Source organism: Quercus suber, unplaced genomic scaffold, assembly GCF_002906115.3.
Source record: "Quercus suber isolate HL8 unplaced genomic scaffold, Cork oak 2.0 scaffold_125, whole genome shotgun sequence".
NCBI classification, from domain to species: domain Eukaryota; kingdom Viridiplantae; phylum Streptophyta; class Magnoliopsida; order Fagales; family Fagaceae; genus Quercus; species Quercus suber.
In genome coordinates this window covers 511,680-521,676 of record NW_027069589.1, presented here as the reverse complement: position 1 = coordinate 521,676, position 9,997 = coordinate 511,680, and positions in this window count along the sequence as shown.

The following is a 9,997-nucleotide window of genomic DNA, read 5'->3' as shown; positions in this document are numbered from 1 at the left end:
CGGTGGCTGCGAGATGCCATGGAGTCTAAATCTAGCAGACAAACATGTGTGACTTCTAATGGTGATGTGCACATGAGAATCTTCTTAGCTTGCTAGAGATGTTTGCTTGATGCCAAGAACGAAGTTTGGCTCTGATACCATGTTAAATATAACATTATTATTAGCAACGTGATGTGATATACTATGTTGTATATACTAGAATGGATGCGAAAGAGGAAGCATAGAATAGGAACATCAAGAACACGAGGATTACGTGGTTCAGCCTTGTCGGCTTACATCCACAGAGGAATCCCTTAAGGGCTACATCTTTATTATATAAGAGTGTAGTACAAAACATGTGTTACAATGAATCCTAACATGAGTATATATAGGCGACTAAACCCTAGACCAGTAGTACAAGCAGGAATAGGCTTGGGCCTATTATATTAGGCTAATATGACTAATATACATCTCTAACACATTTGATTAAACTTCTTTATTGTTTTTTATTTTTTTGAGGAAGAACTTCTTTATTGTTAGTTTATTCGTTTAAATCGTGACATAAAAAGTGGCTTTAAATTTATTTTTTTTTTAAGTAAACAACTTACTTATTTAAAATAATCAAGGTAGTCCCTTCGGGGACATCCGATAAAAATGGAAAAATAATCAAGGTAAACCAATTGGTTTTTTTTAACTTATATACTATACAATACAATAATTAAATTCAGTTATTGTATTGGTTAATGTAGTACAAATAATATTTTTTTTTCTAATAATAATTAAATTTAATTTAGTGGTTAATTTATCGGTCAATGTAGTCGCATTATCAAATTTTTAATAGAGGAATTTAAAATAAAGCTAAGGAACCATATAAGTTTTTCCATTTTTTTCTTCCTCAAATTTATAAATGTATAGCTACCTATGTCTGAACACAGAGTTAACCTAACAAAAGCAAAACTAAAGACTCACGAAAACATAAACACAAATAAGTGTACATGCACATGAAGAAGTTATCAACCTCAATCTGGATCATTTCTAAAAACATTTTTATTTTATTTTATTATAGAGTTTTAATATACAACACATTCTTTATCACTAGACAATATATTAATCGGTTTTTTTTATGTAGGCGGGGTTTGAGAATTGAATAAAAAATCTCTTATGTAATTATCAGAGACTTTACCAATTAAATAATTGAACCCTATCAAAAACATTAATACTAACAGAAACAAACATGTCAAATACTTAAATTAATGTGGTGGCATTACCATATACGCAGGAGGATATGTAGGGTTATTTCTATTAAGAGGTTATCAAAATATATATATATATATATATTCTTCCAATATTCGTTCAGTCATATATTTATATTACTTCTTCTTGACCATAAAGGAGGAGGCTGGATATCACTAAACTAAACAATAATAAGTTTGAAGGGACAGGTTATTTAATTAAATCAATAAAGTTTCAAACTGCAACGTTGGAAATTGGATCATTTATCGCACATGTGAACAACTCTGGAGGCTAATTTTGTACCAAATACTCCAGATTGTACCAACTCTGAAGTATTTGGTATAATCTGGATTAGCTAGCAAATAAATAAATAAAATACGTACAACTATCATTTTCTTACTTAAACAATTGGCATTAATTGGAAGAATTCAACTGGTAGCTAGCCGTAGTTCAACTAATTTAAAACAGGAAATTCACTGTTCCTAGACAGAGGCTGAAGCAACTGATTGTGAAATTAAAAAAAAAAATGAAAATTTGAAGATTATGACCATTTGATTCTAGGTTAAGTGGTATATTTAGTCGCCTCATCCATCTTTGAACATATGTTTCAAAATTGTCTTTATATTTTATATGGCTTTAATTTAATCTCAATATAAAAATTCTAACGTGACAATTGGATTTCACGTCACGTCATATATCATGCGTTATTAAAATAATCTCAATTTGATGGAATTTTATTTGTCTTACAACTGTGGGTAAGACTTAACTTCAGTGCATTATAGCCGATACAATATGGCTCATGTGCAATGGAGCATTGAAACCGGTGTCTTACAACAATAATTAGGTGATTTGATGCCACCAAACTAAAATTTGAAACCACGACTATTTGATTCCATATTAAATTGTATATTTAGTCATGCCTCCAATCTTTTAACTTATGTTTTAAAATCATCTTCATATCTTAAATGGTTTTAATTTAATATTAGTATTAAAACTTCTAACGTGACAATTGAAGTTTGTGTCACATCATATATATACTATATATCATTAAAATAATATCAATTTTATGAAATTTTATTTATCTTACAACAATTGGCCGGTAAGACTTAGTTTCAGTGCTTGGAGCCGACACAATATGGCTCCTATGCCAGACTGTGTCTTACAACAATAATCAGGTGATTTGATGCCACCAGACTATCTCATAATGGAAACATAATCATTTCATTACTGTATTAGCTTTTGCTCTAGTTTAGTCTGCAAATTTAAATGGATTCGTTTCTTCAACTTAAGGCCAAGAGACTAATTATTGTGAATTAACGTAAGGTGTTTAATTTGTTATGGGTCTTTTGGCCGTAGGGGGACAACTCTATGATTATGTGGAAATGGAATGATTGTCAATGGACCTTTGTGATGCCCTCTGTCTAAGCAATATATATATCTCACTAATAATATGATTTAATTTCATTACAAGTGATAGGGTATAATCTATTTTATATATTAATTTATTAGTATGATCATTTATTTATCAAATCCATTCAAATTCATTCATAAATTATAGAAGTGAGAATCCTTTGCGTTTTGCATGAAATAACAAAACCAAAATGACTAGGTATTAATGTCGGCTATATTTTGATGGGGGAGAAGATCCTCTCTAACCAATTCAGGTCAGAGATGATCACTCTGGACAACCTTGAAGGATTATGACCCAACGACTTGAGGTTCATTGAACAAAGTGACAAGTCCGCACATGGAGCTCAAGCAGAATACACAATACACATAGTTCCCGGGGAGAGACCAACCAAGGACAAGGAGCTTCCACCTAATAATGAAAGCATCCAGGAACGAAATCAAAATTTTGTATTTGGAAGGGGAGAGGCAGATTATGGTATTGATATAATAATCGTGATTGATAAATATATTGAATACAAAATTATTAATTTTGATATATCATCATATTTTTAAACTTTAATGAACGTATAATTATTGTCTTATTAATTATAAACAATTACAAAAATATATAAAAAGGGAGATTTCACATCAAGATTATGCTCGATGACTTCGTAGAATAAAATTTGTCTATTGTTACCTTGCTAGTGAAATTCTTTGTTGTTTTCTCACACTTTTTTAGAGCGTATTCAGTGTGAACATATTTTTTTATTAATGAGACTAAGTTGTGAGCCGTTTATTTACATATGTCCAATTGGCATGTTAGACCGTATGATCACCCGTTTATCATCATATTTGAATGTGATCTAATGCATAATAATAACAATAACAACAACAAAAAGATAAGTTTCACTTTAAATTTTTACCCTCTTTATTTGTTGCTAGAGATAGAATTTCTAATATTTTCTATTCCTCCTACTTATATAGAATTTCTTTTAAATTTGAAAAATGCTATTTTGTTTGCCGACAACAAGCTAACATTTGTCCCCTTCTATTACTACTATTTAGTGAATGGACTCATACTTTTATCCAAAAAAAAAAAAAAAAAGTTTTTATTGGGTATTGGTTGCTAAAAACATTTATTGGCTTTGATTTACTTGGAGTAATTACTTGGGCAATGGCAAATATATTCATTTAATGTCAAAAACATATTTTTGGACTTCCTAATAACAATAGCCTATTGTATTTCTTCACCTCAATTTATATTCTTTTAATAAATTAATTACTTTCATCTAGGTATATATATATATATATATAGGGCTAGACTTAAGTATAGTACATAGGTATTGTTTTTTATGTTTCCTCTTTAAGATTCTGTCATGTGGATTTTTGCTCATGGGATGAAAGTGTATTTTTTAGTTAAGTAGCAACATGACTGAATCTTAAAATAAGAACCTAATAAACAACACTTAAGTACTGTACCTAAGTTTTGTCTATATATATATATATAACACCATTATTTTTCCACCTCCTTTAATCATTATGTTCTCTTAAAAAATAAAAATAAAAACCAATCTTAACATCTTGGTGCTTAAATTGCTCCATGTTTTTCTCAAAAAAAAAAAAAAAAAAAAAAATCTCTATGCAGTTCCTGGAACCAGACCAATCTTAACACATCTTGCTCGTTTGCTTGTTCACTATTCTAAAGAAGGCTAGCTTTTGACATGTGATTAATCAGTTGACTAAATCAAGCATTTTGTCCCCTCCATGGCTTTCACAAATAATTGAAATAAAGTCTACTACCAACAGTAATAACACAGTTTATGGGCTCCAGACTCTACAGTCAAAGAAGTATATCTTTCTAAAAATTGCAAAAAACTTGACCTTTGGGTATATATGTGACATATGGTCAGGAATAAATTCCATTTTATTAAGCTCGTAAACACCATCAAATAATTATGTTCAAAATTTTGACTTTATCTATAAGAAAGCAACAATGTCACGACTCACGAGTGGCTGTCATGTATTACATCAATCATAGTGATATATTAATTTAGAATCTAAACATGGGAGTCAAATTGATTTGAAATATACCATTCAATATAATTTTCAATTACAGTGTAATATGATTGCTCAAATGGGCTACTAGATCCACGGATTCATGGCAATCATAGTTTGAGACCATTAGCACCAATGGTGTCTCGTCAAATTGCGCCATTTATACGAGGCCTAAAGATTTGGGTATAAGATGAAACCTACCTCAAGTTGTTTTTGACCTGCTTGTATTAATTAATCGCTTTTAATTTAGTGGATAGGGTGAATCCAAGAAGGTAATTATACCCTAAAAATTAATAATTTTCCCATTATCCAATATGTGCATTATTTTTCTCATTATATATTAGTGTTCTTGTAAGGTCTATGTGTTGTAAGAGAGATGGTGTTTGTGTAGATGCACGAGATATATATTTATACAAAACAAACATTTATGTTTATGGTTACCCAAAAAAAAAACATTTATGTTTATTTTGTTTGACTTAGAACATTTGCATCAAATAATGCAAAATAGAAAAATATATCAATTTTATATATTTAAATTCCAAGATCACTTACATTAGTCAAGCTAAAAATGTGTAAATTTGTAAAGTTGTTACCGTAACTGTATAAATTTACATTACCACTATTCATTTTATATTTAATTCTTAATTTTTTTTTCTTTACTTATTCAAAGAATGAAAGAAAAAAGTAGATGATGGTTATTACATGTAAACAAAGAAAATTAATATTTTAATGAAATATTCTCACGTGCTTTCGAAGTACAGAAGAATGATGCATCATTCTCTCACATATTTTATTAACTTCACTATTAACTTAATAAGTGAATTCTATCATGAATATGAAAAGAAGAAACATTATTCTCTATACTCCGAGAATATTTAAAACTTATCCTGTGATGTAGGACATTTTGAAAAATAAATAGTAAAATATAAAGAGTAAAATTTTATACTAACACTTACTTTTAATATTTTATATAATTATTTTTCAAAGTAACCGATCGTCACAGGATACCCAGGCTCATAGTATTTTATTCTGATGGTGAAACTTATAATATGTTATGTGGTCTTAGATGTAATGTTTTTAAAATTAAAATACTGATGATTGATCCATCAGTTTCTTACTATAGCTTTCAAGATGGGGCCCCATCAAAAAAAAAAAAGAATTTCGAGATGGGGCATGACTTTATGACCATTTGTGACATTAACTTGCGCTGTCATGGTGTCAAATCATAGGATTTGATGTTGCATATTGCATATCCCCCACAATCGTACTCCATTGGGAGCACATTTTTCGTTGTGCTGTAGCAGGACATCTTCAGATGGAACAAAATATGAAAATACCAATAGCCCTTCCTTTTACTATTTGTGAGGTATTTGGTCTGTTTAAATAACACTTATTATTATTGAAAATTGATAAAAATTAATTGTTGTTAAAAATACTGTAACAAAATAATTTTTAAATGTGTGAATAGTATTGTGAGACCCGCTTTTAATATTAAATATTGCATGAATTGTATGTAAACAGTGCACGCACTGTTCATGCACAGTAAATTTTGTCCTTCCAAAGTCAACAAAGTGCAGCAAAAAAAAAAAAAAAAAAAAAAAAGGTAAAACACAGCTTTACTTTGAGTAGCAAAACTTGTTATCCAAACGCAGACATTATTAAATTTTATTGCTTTGGATGTATTCAATTAAATCTTAGTTGCTTTGTGAGGTATTATTAAATCTTATTTGTGAGGTATTATAAAATTATTCATATTTATTAAATCACATAACTCAATAAATTATTTTAAACTGTCACTTAAATTTAAATATATCATATGACTAAAAGTAGGCGTTGATAGTTTTTTAATTTTTAATCACCATGTAATAGGTTATAGGAATTTTTCTCCAAATCAGTTTTGAGATAACTCTATTCGTGTGATTTAATGCAAATGAAAAGTGAAATTTGTAAAAATTAAAGCTAGGGAAGAGGAACGCAATATTTTTCATAATTGTTAACATTTATTAATTATGATTTGAATAATATCTAGTGATCTCCCATCATATGAAAGATATATTGAAAATGAAGGCAAACTAAATAATAAGAAAGCAATGATCAACAAAATGAATATTATAGAAGAACCCAACATTGTTTTTTTTTGAGGGACAACCCAACATTGTTAAATGATTCACATTAAAAAAAAAAAAAAAAAAAAAAAAAAAAAAAAAAAAGGGCGTCACATAAACCAAACTATAAATTCATTTATTTATAAAAGCGTTAAATTGAATTGGATAAGAGTGGGAGAATTATACAAATAATTTATAAGTGGTTGTTATTTATTATAATTTAAGTTCGGCAATGAGTTATTATAAACTTGTCTATTTCATATTAGATTAAACATAATCCCAAAATATATCTAATAAGTATTAATTAGGGATATGTTAGAACCATGTTTAGTCTACTTGCATTTTCTTTTTCTTTTTCTTTTTTTAAATCATGACAGTAGATAATTGCATGGTATAAACATAAGGCTTTACAAGAAGTTTTATAGACTTTAAATCCTAATCTTTAAAATGATAATTGTATTATATATAAAATCGTATGACAATGTTGAGAATTTTTTTTTTTATTTTAAGCGTTATGAATAAAAAATAATAAATAAAACTCATTGTATTAATTTATTTTTAAATTATGATAACTATATATTTGGTAGTGCAATATTGCTTAGTGTAACTTTAAGTAATATTACACCCAATAATTTTTAATTAGATGTAATTAAATATTGACAAATCTATTATTAGATTATACTATCTTCGTATATTATTTATACTTGCAAAATTTCAAGAGGATAAAAAATCAATATTCATATCATCAATTAATTGTTTAAGTTCAAGTTTTTGTAACTTAAAATAATGCACAAAAGATGAGTTCATCGATCGAATGAAAATAACATCCAATATATGCTTTAAAAAAAATCCAATATATATATATATATATTAAAGCAGCGTTTGGATTCAGATGAAAGCAACGCGTTTTACGTTTGCGTTTGCGTTTCTTTTTTTTTTTACCAGAAGCACGTGAACACAGACCTACCAGTAGGTCCTGTGCTCTATGCAAAGGACCTACTACCACTTTCAACGTTCACACATTTCACTGAAATGGCCCTATTAGTGGGTCCTGTACACTGTTCATGGGACCCATAAACATCTTTTTTTACCAAAACTTTAATTAAAAATGGGTCCCACGATATTATTAACTCATTTAAAAATTATTTTACTACAATGTTTTTAGTTTTCAGTTTTCAGCAAAATAAGTTGTATCCAAACGAACCCTAAAAGCCAATGCTTAGAGAAAATCAAATTATAATATAAATTGAATTTCAATTGGAGTCTAATTTGTGCACCCTGTGTCTTATCTAATTTTTAATTTTTGTACTTAATGAATTATTGAGGGTAAAAATTGAAAAGTCTAAATCCTATTAGATTTTAATTACATTTCAGTTGGAGTCCAATTTTGCGCCGTGTGTTTATCTAATTTTTAAATTTTTGTGTTGAGTAAATTATTAGGTGCAAAAATCGAAAAGTCTAAGTCCAATAAAATTCATATATGTATATATAATGAAAAATTATTACATATTTTTAAAATCTATGGTTTAAAAAATGTATAAACTGCTATTATGTATAATTTCAACCTCCTTAAAAAAAATGTATAATTTGAACCGTAAAATTATGATTGTTTTTAATTGTACCCATGCATATGTATGGGCTTACACACTAGTTGACATGAAAATTAGCATACATGTTAAGAACATATAGAACATGTAATCCAATGGTGAAGTTTTCAAAATATGAATTCAACAACAAGTGGTTGATGGTGTAATATTGTTTAGAATTAAACCAAGTGTAACTTAAACCAATCTCATATTAATAACTATAAAAATGAGATAAAGTGATAAATACAAATCATTATCCCTTGGTTTAACAATACTCTGTCTGGCTTCTATAAAATTTACCACTGTTAATAAAAATTTAGTAGTAAAATGAAACTATCATTAAAAGCAGCACACATGACAGTTAGGTAGGATATTCTCTCATCATAACCACGACTTTTAGGACTAAACTTTTATTATATAATATATAATTTTTATCATGCGCAATTTATAACAAGTCAAGTTAGCAATTGTGAAAATACTTGTGAATAATATTATGTACATAAACTTATTTGAGTAGCATTATTATTGATGTAATATAACTTCCACATGTGTCTAATACCCATACTAATATAATTTTATACCAGGCACAACATACCAACACTTATGAAATTTGTGTGATAGAAAATTAAGAGTTTGTTAAAATGGCATAAATTAAGTACAGTTAAGTAGATGCAATATACTAGATTCTTCAAATAAATTGAAACACATGGTTGTTTGGATCAATAAAACATATTCAGTAATGTATTTTACAAAGACAATTAAATGTAATACAACTACATAAATTTAATTTAATTGAGGAACCTAATGTATTGTACCTACAAAATTATAAATAAAGTTTATCTCGATTGAAAAAAATAAAACTAAGGTACACTATTGGCTGTTAAAGTTTGAGGTTATTTTCATTTTACCCATTTGTTTTCGATTATGTTTTATGTTACTAATTTGATGACACCTAACATTATATAAATGTCATGTTTTCATAAATGACACTTACCCGATCAAATTACTAATAAAAATTGACTTATATTGATGAAGCATGATGGACGACACATAATAGGCTAGATTACTAACATAAACGAAGGACATGATATCATAGATCAATCAAAATGTTAATGATGAAATTGAAAACAACCCAAACTTTTATATATAAAAAAGGGGTAAACTGTAAATTATACCCCTAAATTTTGGGGGTAGTTGGATTTTACACCCTAAAGTTTCAAAATTTAGATTTTACCTTATAACTTTTGGAGATGTTTGGATTTTACACCATGATATTTCAGAATTTGGATTTTACATGATGTTTGGATTTTACATCCCGATGTTTTAGAATTTGAATTTTATCCACTATATTTTAGGGATGTTTAGATTTCACATCCTAGAATTTTATAATTTAAGATTGTAAAATTCAAACACTTCAAAATTTTAAAGAATAAAATTTAAATTTTAAAATATTTAGGTGTAAAATCTAAATACCTTCAAACTTTAAAGGTGCAATTTACAATTAAAAAAAAAAAATTATAAGACAATAAACTTTGGCAAAAATAGAAGAAGAAGAAGTTGTGATCCTGTAACCGCCATTGAAAATAAAAATGGAGAGAGAATGAGAACGTGAAACGGTAAAAGTAGCATGTGCGTGGGAAGGGAATTGAA